Genomic DNA, 12,714 nt, shown 5'->3' with positions numbered 1-12,714 from the left:
GGAGGTGGCAGATTCCAAGCATAGTAGGCAACAGGAGCACCAACATTTGATACTTTGCCTCTCAAGATCATGTCTAATCGGCTCACCAGATCCTCAGCAGGAATTCTCCTATTGGTAACCCGAGTTGAGTCAGTAACACCACTGTACAAGTAAGCTGGGTATGCTCTATCCTTCAAGGGCTGGATATTCTTAAAAACAAAGTCAGCGACCACAGCCTTGGCAGTTAGACCTCTCTCCTTCAGCAGACAGATTTCAGCAAGCATAACCCTAGCTTCTGTTACTTCCAAGGCAGTAGGAGACTCAATCCAACTTGGAGTGCACACATCTGGTTGTCTCCCCGACCGAGGGGGGAGAGACTTACCGTGGTTTTCCACAATAAACCACTCAAGGCGCCACCCTTTAATGTTGTCCTTAAGCGAAATATCAAGGTATTCTGTTTTCCTTCCGCGGCGCATCTCCAGACTCACACCACCCACGAGCTGGTGCTGCCCCCCAGCCATTCCAGGTCGACAGTGATTCAGATACTTCCATAAACCAAAGTGGGGAAGAATTCCGAGGTAGGCCTCGCACAGATGAACAAAGATAGAGATTTGTAAAATAGAATTGGGATTCAGATGAGTCAGGTTCAGATTATAAAAGTCAAGGAGACCGCGGAAGAAGGGAGAAATGGGAAGAACAAGGCCACGAATAAGAAAAGGAACATAGACAACAGACTCGTGGGTATGTTCTGTCGGAACAGTGACCCCGTGGCAAATCTGCCAAGAACAAAGCTCCTTTGGAGAAAGAACGCCAACATCGACAAGGCGGAGGAGATCCGTTCAGAGACAACAGACATATGGTTACCTGCGAAGGGCAACTGACTGTTGGGGTCGATGGGAGGAATGACCACCGCAACAGAATTCTGATTCTTCTGCTTGGGCGCCATTGCAATCTCGTCGGTGGATTGAACGGAAGCGAAATCAGAGGGAAACAGAGGAATGTTTTGAGGCAGAAAGGTGAAGTTAGGGCTCAGAACGCAGAGGCGTGCGACGACGTGATAAAAATGGGGTTTTCCCGGGTTGGATACCATTTCTAAAAAAGTGCTAAGTCATCACTCGGGACAACAAGATTTCCGAAGTGGCCCAGAGTAACTCGGTTGTTATCTCTAAAACACTAACGTCGTCGAGCACCACTCGGTTGTTACCTCTAAAACGCCAACGTGGCCCAGCATAACTCGGTTGTTACCTCTAAAACATTGACGTCGTCAAGCACCACTCGACTGTTACCTCTAAAACGCCGACGTGACCTAGCATAACTCGGCTATTACCTTTAAAAAACGCCGACGTGGTCCAGAGCACCTCGACAGTTACTTCTAAAAGATGCCGGCAATACCTACTGATAGTTGCCTAGAAGGGGGGGGGGGTGAATAGGGCGAAACTGAAATTTACAAATATAAACACAACTACAAGCCGGGTTAGCGTTAGAAATATAAACGAGTCCACGAGAGAGGGTGAAAAACAAATCGCAACCAAATGGAGAGTGTGACACGGGATTTGTTTTGCCGAGGTTCGGTTCTCGCAAACCTACTCCTCGTTGAGGAGGCCACAAAGGTCGGGTCTCTTTCAACCCTTCCCTCTCTCAAGCGATCCCACGGATTGAGTGAGCTTTCTCTTCTTAATCACTTGGAACACAAAGTTCCCACAAGGACCACCACAAGTTTGGTGTCTCTTGCCTCAATTACAAGTGAGTTTGATCGCAATGAAAGAATCAAGAAAGAAGAAAGCAATCCAAGCGCAAGAGCTCGAAAGAACACAAGCAAATCTCTCTCTCTAGTCACTAGAGCGTTGTGTGGAATTTGGAGAGGATTTGATCTCTTTGGTGTGTCTAGAATTGAATGTTAGAGCTCTTGTAGGTAGTTGGGAAGTGGAACACTTGGATACAATGAATGGTGGGGTGGTTGGGTATTTATAGCCCCAACCACCGAACTTGACCGTTGGTGGAGGCTGTCTGTTCGATGGCGCACCGGACAGTCCGGTGCACACCGGACATGTCCGGTGCCCCAGCCACGTCACCAGTGCCGTTGAAATCTGACCGTTGGAGTTCTGACTTCTGGGCCCGCCTCGATGTCCGGTGGCGCACCGGACATGAACTGTTCAGTGTCCGGTGCGCCGGTATGGGCGCGCCTGCCTTCTGCGCGCGCTGCGCGCGCATTTAATGCGTTGCAGGTAGCCGTTGGCGCGAAGTAGCCGTTGCTCCGAGGATGCACCGGACAGTCCGGTGCACACCGGACATGTCCGGTGAATTATAGCGGAGCAGCCTTCGTGAAATCCCGAGGCTGGCGAGTTCCGGAGCAGCGTCTTCGTTGGAGCACCGGACACTGTCCGGTGTACACCGGACAGTCCGGTGAATTATAGCGCGCCGGTTCTGGATTTTCCCGAAGGTGACGAGTTGGAGTTGGAGTCCTCTGGTGCACCGGACACTGTCCGGTGGCACACCGGACAGTCCGGTGCGCCAGACCAAAGGAGCCTTCGGTTGCTCCTTTGCTCTTTTGTTGAACTCAATACTTGGTCTTTTTATTGGCTAAGTGTGAACCTTTTGCACCTGTATAACTTATACACTAGAATAAACTAGTTAGTCCAAAGATTTGTGTTGGGCAATTCAACCACCAAAATTAAATAGGAACTAGGTGTAAGCCTAATTCCCTTTCAATCTCCCCCTTTTTGGTGATTGATGCCAACACAAACCAAAGCAAATATAGAAGTGCATAATTGAACTAGTTTGCATAATATAAGTGCAAAGGTTGCTTGGAATTGAGCCAATATAAATACTTACAAGATATGCATGGATTGTTTCTTCATTTTTAACATTTTGGACCACGCTTGCACCACATGTTTTGTTTTTGCAAAATCTTTTGTAAATTTTTTTAAAGTTCTTTTGCAAATAGTCAAAGGTAAATGAATAAGAGTTTGCAAAGCATTTTCAAGTTTTGAAATTTTCTCCCCCTGTTTCAAATGCTTTTCCTTTGACCAAACAAAACTCCCCCTAAATGAAATCCTCCTCTTACTGTTCAAGAGGGTTTTGATGAATCAATTTTGAAATACTACTTTCTCCCCTTTTTGAACATATTAAGATACCAAATTGACAATAATTAGGTGATGGTGCGGTCCTTTTGCTTTGGGCTAATACTTTCTCCCCCTTTGGCATGAATCGCCAAAAACAGAGTCATTAGAGCCCTTTAAATTACTTTCTCCTCCTTTGGTCATAAATAAAAGAGGAAGATTAAACCAAAGTAGGAGTCCTTTTGCTTTGCTCTCTCCCCCAAAGATAGAGAGCGGATCGGAGTGATGACGAAGGATGAGTTACGAAGTGGAAGCCTTTGTCTTCGTTGAAGACTCCAATACCCTTTTAATACACCTATGACTTGGTTTGAAATAGACTTGACAACACATTAGTCATAGCATATAAGAGACATGATCAAAGGTATATTTATGAGCTATGTGTGCAAGTTAGCAAAGGAAATTTCTAGAATCAAGAATATTGAGCTCATGCCTAAGTTTGGTAAAAGTTTGTTCATCAAGTGGCTTGGTAAAGATATCGGCTAATTGATCTTTAGTATTAATGTATGCAATCTCGATATCTCCCTTTTGTTGGTGATCCCTAAGAAAATGATACCGAATGGCTATGTGCTTAGTGCGGCTATGCTCGACGGGATTGTCGGCCATTTTGATTGCACTCTCATTATCACATAGCAGAGGGACTTTGGTTAATTTGTAACCGTAGTCCCGCAGGGTTTGCCTCATCCAAAGCAATTGCACGCAACAATGACCTGCGGCAATGTAGTCGGCTTCGGCGGTTGAAAGAGCGACCGAATTTTGCTTCTTTGAAGCCCAAGACACCAAGGATCTTCCCAAGAATTGGCAAGTCCCCGATGTGCTCTTTCTATTAATCTTACACCCCGCCCAATCGGCATCCGAATAACCAATTAAATCAAAAGTGGATCCCCGAGGGTACCAAAGCCCAAACTTAGGAGTATAAGCCAAATATCTCAAGATTCGTTTTACGGCCGTAAGGTGTGATTCCTTAGGGTCGGCTTGGAATCTTGCACACATGCACACGGAAAGCATAATGTCCGGTCGAGATGCACATAAATAAAGCAATGAACCAATCATCGACCGGTATACCTTTTGATCCACGGACTTACCTCCCGTGTCAAGGTCGAGATGCCCATTGGTTCCCATGGGTGTCTTGATGGGCTTGGCATCCTTCATTCCAAACTTGCTTAGAATATCTTGAGTATACTTCGTTTGGCTAATGAAGGTGCCCTCTTGAAGTTGCTTGACTTGGAATCCTAGAAAATACTTCAACTCCCCCATCATCGACATCTCGAATTTCTTTGTCATGATCCTACTAAATTCTTCACATGTAGATTCGTTAGTAGACCCAAATATGATATCATCAACATAAATTTGGCATACAAACAAATCATTGTCAAGAGTTTTAGTGAATAAAGTAGGATCGACCTTGCCGACTTTGAAGCCATTAGCAATAAGGAAATCTCTAAGGCATTCATACCATGCTCTTGGGGCTTGTTTGAGCCCATAAAGCGCCTTAGAGAGCCTATAAACATGGTTAGGGTACTCACTATCTTCAAAGCCGGGAGGTTGCTCAACATAGACCTCCTCCTTGATTGGTCCATTGAGGAAGGCACTCTTCACGTCCATTTGGTAAAGCTTGAAGCCATGGTAAGTAGCATAGGCTAATAATATGCGACTCAAGCCTAGCTACGGGTGCATAGGTTTCACCAAAATCCAAACCTTCGACTTGTGAATATCCCTTGGCCACGAGTCGAGCTTTGTTCCTTGTCACCACACCATGCTCGTCTTGTTTGTTGCGGAAGACCCACTTGGTTCCTACAACATTTTGGTTAGGACGTGGAACTAAATGCCATACCTCGTTCCTCGTGAAGTTGTTGAGCTCCTCTTGCATCGCCATCACCCAATCCGAATCTTGGAGTGCTTCCTCTACCCTGTGTGGCTCAATAGAGGAAACAAAAGAGTAATGCTCACAAAAATGTGCAACACGAGATCGAGTAGTTACCCCCTTTTGAATGTCACCGAGGATGGTGTCGATGGGATGATCTCGTTGGATTGCTTGGTGGACTCTTGGGTGTGGCGGCCTTGGTTCTTGCTCATCCTTCTTTTCTTGATCATTTGCATCTCCCCCTTGATCATTGCCATCATCTTGAGGTGGCTCATTTGCTTGATCTTCTACTTCATCAACTTGAGCTTCAACCTCATTTTGAGTCGGTGGAGATGCTTGCGTGGAGGAGGATGGTTGATCTTGTGCTTTTGGAGGCTCTTCAGATTCCTTAGGACACACATCCCCAATGGACATGTTCCTTAGCGCTATGCACGGAGCCTCTTCATCACCTATCTCATCAAGATCAACTTGCTCTTCTTGAGAGCCGTTAGTTTCATCAAACACAACGTCACATGAGACTTCAACTAGTCCAGTGGACTTGTTAAAGACCCTATATGCCCTTGTGTTTGAGTCATAACCAAGTAAAAAGCCTTCTACAGTCTTAGGAGCAAATTTAGATTTTCTACCTCTTTTAACAAGAATAAAGCATTTGCTACCAAAGACTCTAAAATATGAAATGTTGGGCTTTTTACCGGTTAGGAGTTCATAGGATGTCTTCTTGAGGATTCGGTGAAGATATAACCGGTTGATGGCGTAGCAGGCGGTGTTGACCGCCTCGGCCCAAAACCGATCCGAAGTCTTGTACTCATCAAGCATGGTCCTTGCCATGTCCAATAGAGTTCGATTCTTCCTCTCCACTACACCATTTTGTTGAGGTGTGTAGGGAGAAGAGAACTCATGCTTGATGCCCTCCTCCTCAAGGAAACCTTCGATTTGAGAGTTCTTGAACTCCATCCCGTTGTCGCTTCTTATTTTCTTGATCCTTAAGCCGAACTCATTTTGAGCCCGTCTCAAGAATCCCTTTAAGGTCTCTTGGGTTTGAGATTTTTCCTGTAAAAAGAATACCCAAGTGAAGCGAGAATAATCATCCACAATAACTAGACAGTACTTACTCCCGCCGATGCTTATGTAAGCAATCGGGCCGAATAGATCCATGTGTAGGAGCTCCAGTGGCCTGTCGGTCGTCATGATGTTTTTGTGTGGATGATAGGCTCCAACTTGCTTCCCTGCCTGGCATGCGCTACAAATCCTGTCTTTCTCAAAATGAACATTTGTTAATCCTAAAATGTGTTCTCCCTTTAGAAGCTTATGAAGATTCTTCATTCCAACATGGGCTAGTCGGCGGTGCCAGAGCCAACCCAAGTTAGTCTTAGCAACCAAGCAAGTGTCGAGTTCAGCTCTATCAAAATCTACCAAGTATAGCTGACCCTCTAACACTCCCTTGAATGCTATTGAATCATCACTTCTTCTAAAGACAGTAACACCTATATCAGTAAATAGACAGTTGTAGCCCATTTGACATAATTGGGATACAGAAAGCAAATTGTAATCTAAAGAATCTACAAGAAAAACATTGGAAATGGTATGGTCAGGTGATATAGCAATTTTACCCAATCCTTTGACCAAACCTTGATTTCCATCCCCGAATGTGATAGCTCGTTGGGGATCTTGGTTTTTCTCATATGAGGAGAACATCTTCTTCTCCCCTGTCATGTGGTTTGTGCACCCGCTGTCGAGTATCCAACTTGAGCCCCCGGATGCATAAACCTACAAAATAATTTTAGTTCTTGACTTTAGGTACCCAAACGGTTTTGGGTCCTTTGGCATTAGAAACAAGAACTTTGGGTACCCAAACACAAGTCTTTGACCTCTTGTGTTTGCCCCCAACAAACTTGGCAACTACCTTGCCGGATTTGTTAGTTAAAACATATGATGCATCAAAAGTTTTAAAAGAAATGTCATGCTCATTTGATGCACTAGGAGTTTTCTTCTTAGGCAACTTAGCACGGGTTGGTTGCCTAGAGCTAGATGTCTCACCCTTATACATAAAAGCATGGTTAGGGCCAGAGTGAGACTTCCTAGAGTGAATTTTCCTAATTTTGCTCTCAGGATAACCGGCAGGGTATAAAATGTAACCCTCGTTATCCTGAGGCATGGGAGCCTTGCCCTTAACAAAATTTGACAATCTTTTAGGAGGGGCACTAAGTTTGACATTGTCTCCCCTTTGGTAGCCAATGCCATCCTTAATGCCAGGGTGTCTCCCATTATAGAGCATACTTCTAGCAAATTTAAACTTTTCATTTTCTAAGTTATGCTCGGCAATTTTTGCATCTAATATTGCTATATGATCATTTTGTTGTTTAATCAAAGTCATGTGATCATGAATAGCATTAATATCAACATCTCTACATCTAGTACAAATGGAAACATGCTCAACACTAGATGTAGAGGGTTTGCATGAATTAAGTTCAACGATCTTAGCACGCAAGATATCATTATTATCTCTAAGATCGGAAATTGTAACATTGCAAACATCTAGCTCTTTAGCCTTAGCAATTAAATTTTCATTTTCTACTCTAAGGCTAGCAAGAGAAATGTTTAATTCTTCAATCTTAGCAAGCAAATCATCATTATCATTTCTAAGATTGGGAATTGAAACATTACAAACATGTGAGTCAACCTTAGCATTTAAACTAGCATTTTCATTTCTAAGGTTGGTAATAGTATCATGGCAAGTACTTAGCTCACTAGATAATTTCTCACATTTTTCTACCTCTAGAGCATAAGCATTTTTAACCTTAACATGCTTTTTATTTTCCTTGATTAGGAAGTCCTCTTGGGAGTCCAAGAGGTCATCCTTTTCATGGATGGCACTAATTAGCTCATTTAGTTTTTCCTTTTGTTCCATGTTAAGGTTGGCAAAAAGAACGCGCAAGTTATCCTCCTCATTGCTAGCATCATCCTCATCACTAGAGGTTTCATATTTAGTGGAGGATCTTGATTTTACCTTCTTCCTTTTGCCGTCCTTTGCCATGAAGCACTTGTGGCCGACGTTTGGGAAGAGGAGTCCCTTGGTGACGGCGATGTTGGCGGCGTCCTCGTCGGAGGAGGAGTTGGAGGGGCTCTCGTCGGAGTCCCACTCGCGGCACACGTGGGCATCACCGCCCCTCTTCTTGTGGTACTTCTTCTTTTCTTTCCTCTTTCCCTTCTTGTCGTTATCCCTGTCACTGTCACTTGATAATGGACATTTAGCGATAAAGTGACCGGGCTTACCACACTTGTAGCAAACCTTCTTGGAACGGGATTTGTAATCCTTCCCCTTCCGTTGCTTGAGGATTTGGCGAAAGCTTTTGATGATTAAAGCCATCTCCTCATTGTCGAGCTTGGAGGCGTCAATTGGTTGTCTACTCGGTGTAGACTCCTCCTTCTTCTCCTCCGTCGCCTTAAATGCCACCGGTTGTGCTTCGGACGTGGAGGGTTCATCAAGCTCGTTGATCTTCTTGGAGCCCTTGATCATACATTCAAAGCTCACAAAATTCCCGATAACTTCCTCGGGGGTCATTTGAGTATATCTAGGATTACCACGAATTAATTGAACTTGAGTGGAGTTAAGGAAAATGAGTGATCTAAGAATAACCTTAACCACCTCGTGGTCATCCCACTTCTTGCTCCCGAGGTTGCGCACTTGGTTCACCAAAGTCTTGAGCCGGTTGTACATGTCTTGTGGCTCTTCCCCTTAGCGAAGTCGAAAGCGACCGAGCTCCCCCTCGATCGTTTCCCGCTTGGTGATCTTTGTTAGTTCATCACCCTCGTGCGCGGTCTTGAGGAGGTCCCAAATTTCCTTTGCATTCTTCAACCCTTGCACCTTGTTGTATTCCTCTCTATTTAGAGAGGCCAAGAGTATGGTTGTGGCTTGGGAGTTGAAGTGCTCGATTTGGGCCACCTCGTCCTCATCATAATCCTCATCCCCTACGGATGGTACCTGTGCTCCAAACTCAACAACATTCCATATACTTTTGTGGAGTGAGGTTAGATGAAATTTCATTAAATCACTCCACCTAGCATAATCTTCACCGTCAAAGGTTGGCGGTTTGCCTAATGGAACGGAAAGTAATGGAGTATGTCTAGATGTACGAGGATAGTGTAAGGGGATCTTACTAAACTTCTTACGCTCTTGGCGTTTAGAAGTTACAGAGGGCGCATCGGAGCCGGAGGTCGATGTTGATGAAGTGTCGGTCTCGTAGTAGACCACTTTCCTCATCCTTTTGTGCTTGTCCCCACTCCGATGTGGCTTGTGAGAGGAAGATCTCTCCTTCTTCTCTTTGTGGTGAGAAGAAGATTTCTTCTCCTTCCCTTTGTTGGAGGAGCTCTTCTTCTTCTCCTTCCTCTTGGTGCGGGACTCTTCCGATGAAGTGCTCCTGTGGCTTGTAGTGGGCTTTTCGCCGGTCTCCATCTCCTTCTTGGCGTGATCTCCCGACATCACTTCGAGCGGTTAGGCTCTAATGAAGCACCGGGCTTTGATACCAATTGATAGTCGCCTAGAGGGGGGGGGTGAATAGGGCGAAACTGAAATTTACAAATATAAACACAACTACAAGCCGGGTTAGCGTTAGAAATATAAACGAGTCCACGAGAGAGGGTGAAAAACAAATCGCAACCAAATGGAGAGTGTGACACGGGATTTGTTTTGCCGAGGTTCGGTTCTCGCAAACCTACTCCCCGTTGAGGAGGCCACAAAGGCTGGGTCTCTTTCAACCCTTCCCTCTCTCAAGCGATCCCACGGATCGAGTGAGCTTTCTCTTCTTAATCACTTGGAACACAAAGTTCCCACAAGGACCACCACAAGTTTGGTGTCTCTTGCCTCAATTACAAGTGAGTTTGATCGCAATGAAAGAATCAAGAAAGAAGAAAGCAATCCAAGCGCAAGAGCTCGAAAGAACACAAGCAAATCTCTCTCTCTAGTCACTAGAGCGTTGTGTGGAATTTGGAGAGGATTTGATCTCTTTGGTGTGTCTAGAATTGAATGCTAGAGCTCTTGTAGGTAGTTGGGAAGTGGAACACTTGGATACAATGAATGGTGGGGTGGTTGGGTATTTATAGCCCCAACCACCGAACTTGACCGTTGGTGGAGGCTGTCTGTTCGATGGCGCACCGGACAGTCCGGTGCACACCGGACATGTCCGGTGCCCCAGCCACGTCACTAGTGCCGTTGGAATCTGACCGTTGGAGTTCTGACTTCTGGACCCGCCTCGATGTCCGGTGGCGCACCGGACATGAACTGTTCAGTGTCCGGTGCGCCGGTATGGGCGCGCCTGCCTTCTGCGCGCGCTGCGCGCGCATTTAATGCGTTGCAGATAGCCGTTGGCGCGAAGTAGTCGTTGCTCCGAGGATGCACCGGACAGTCCGGTGCACACCGGACATGTCTGGTGAATTATAGCGGAGCAGCCTTCGTGAAATCCCGAGGCTGGCGAGTTCCGGAGCAGCGTCTTCGTTGGAGCACCGGACACTGTCTGGTGTACACCGGACAGTCCGGTGAATTATAGCGCGCCGGTTCTGGATTTTCCCGAAGGTGACGAGTTGGAGTTGGAGTCCTCTGGTGCACCGGACACTGTCCGGTGGTGCACCGGACACTGTCCGGTGGCACACCGGACAGTCCGGTGCGCCAGACCAGAGGAGCCTTTGGTTGCTCCTTTGCTCTTTTGTTGAACTCAATACTTGGTCTTTTTATTGGCTAAGTGTGAACCTTTTGCACCTGTATAACTTATACACTAGAATAAACTAGTTAGTCCAAAGATTTGTGTTGGGCAATTCAACCACCAAAATTAAATAGGAACTAGGTGTAAGCCTAATTCCCTTTCACCTACCATAACTCAGCTGTTTTCTCTATGAAAATGCCGACAGAACCAAATACGACTCAGCAATTATCAGTCGTTACTCGGGTGTTATCTCTAAGAACAACGGCAACGCTGGGCATGAATACAAGCTATCGATTGACTATAAAAGAACGATGGAAAAGCAGAGGAGTTACTTAGAACAAGCTGAAATTTTCTTCAATATATTAAGAAGGGAAGTTCTTCCGCAAACTCAAAGACCAACTCTTTATGAGTCGGCCTTCTTCCCTTTTTTGCTACATTACACTACTACATCACTACACTACTTACACTACTCTATACTACTAACTACTACTACATTATTCCACTATTACTAATACTACTTCTACTACTACTTATCTATACTAATATTTAAGCCAGTGGCGCTTTACCACTGGCCTTACTGCTGCCGCTGTCACCCTTGCCGCTGCCGTCATCGCCCTTGCCGCTGTCGTCGTCGCCCTTGCCGTTGCCATCACCTCCACTGCCACCGTCGCCTCCATCGCCGCCGTCGCCTTCGTCGTCGCCGTCACCACCGCTCCCCTCCTCAGAGGAGTTCTCCTCGTCCGAGGAGATCTCCGACTCATCCGAGCCCTCGAGCCCGGAGCGCTCGACGACCCAGATGTATGTCCACACCTCGGCAGCGATCCCCTGGGAATCGTCCGAGTCATCGGACGACACCGGGGGAGAGGCATAGACCGGCGACCCCTCAGACTCGGAGGAAAACTCCTCCTCCGAGTACTCAGAGTCACCGAAGTCCTCCGAGGGGGGACTTGGCTCGCGCTTCCGCTTTGTCACCGGAGTGGTGCGGCAAACTTCCGCCCTTCTTGTTCTTGCCCATAGTTGATTGGAAGAGAAGAGAAAAGTGGAGAATAAACAACAAACGGCCGGGAGATGTGTGAAGACACCAGTGAAGCAAGTAGGCTATTTATAGAGGCAGGAGGCAACCGCTCATCTCCTACCACGGTCACTGAACACTCGCAAATATTCAATAAACCATTCAAATCGTCTGGAAACAAGTCAGGCGGCAGACGCCATTTCATGCAACACGACACCATTGGGACTGAAGTCAACTGCTTGGACGATATGATTACACCCCGCGGTCACGTCAAGTTACTACTCGGGCAGTTTGCTAAACGCTCAGGGCACCAAGCCGTCCCTTGGCTACACCCATTGGGGGACGTCCAGGAATTTTCAATAGATTTTCCCAAGCAGTCACATCCATATAGTATACGCAATGAATGTATCAAGATAGAAGGAAGATATCGATAGAGATCGGAGGAAAGCCAAAAATAACTCCTGAAGTACAAGTCTAATCAACAGAAGCATTGAAACACGAAGCGAAATGAAGACCAACCAAGAGTCATCTACCGGACGTCCAATATGTCGCCAATCAAATAAATTTCAAACCTAACAAGACATGGGTAGACTGCGTTACTGATCTCAAAGGCAAGAAGTAAAGACAACAGGCTGATCTCTAAAAAACATAAGCTGATGATATAACGCCAAAATTCTAAGACATGAGATGAAGACCTTTGAGTGGATTATTTTCAGTAATCTACTCAAAGCTCGAGGGCTACACCCATTGGGTGCACCTCCGGTGCACCCAATGAGTTCTCAATCCTGAAGGCAGAACACTGATCTCTAGGGCATGGAACGACGATGAAATGCTGATTTCTAAAGCATGGGATGAAGATGAACCAACGACTTCTAAAAAGCAGGAGATGAAGACCTTTGAGTGGATTATTCTCAGTAATCCACTCAAAGCTCGGGGGCTACACCCAATGAATCTTCAACCCCTAAAAGACGAAATGCTGATCTCTAAAGCATAAGCTGGTGACCAAGCACTAATCTCTGAAATATAAAGCGAAGACCGCAGAAAGAG

Source organism: Zea mays, chromosome 5 (assembly GCF_902167145.1).
Source record: "Zea mays cultivar B73 chromosome 5, Zm-B73-REFERENCE-NAM-5.0, whole genome shotgun sequence".
Classification (NCBI taxonomy): Eukaryota; Viridiplantae; Streptophyta; class Magnoliopsida; order Poales; family Poaceae; genus Zea; species Zea mays.
Note: the sequence above shows the minus strand (reverse complement) of the source record.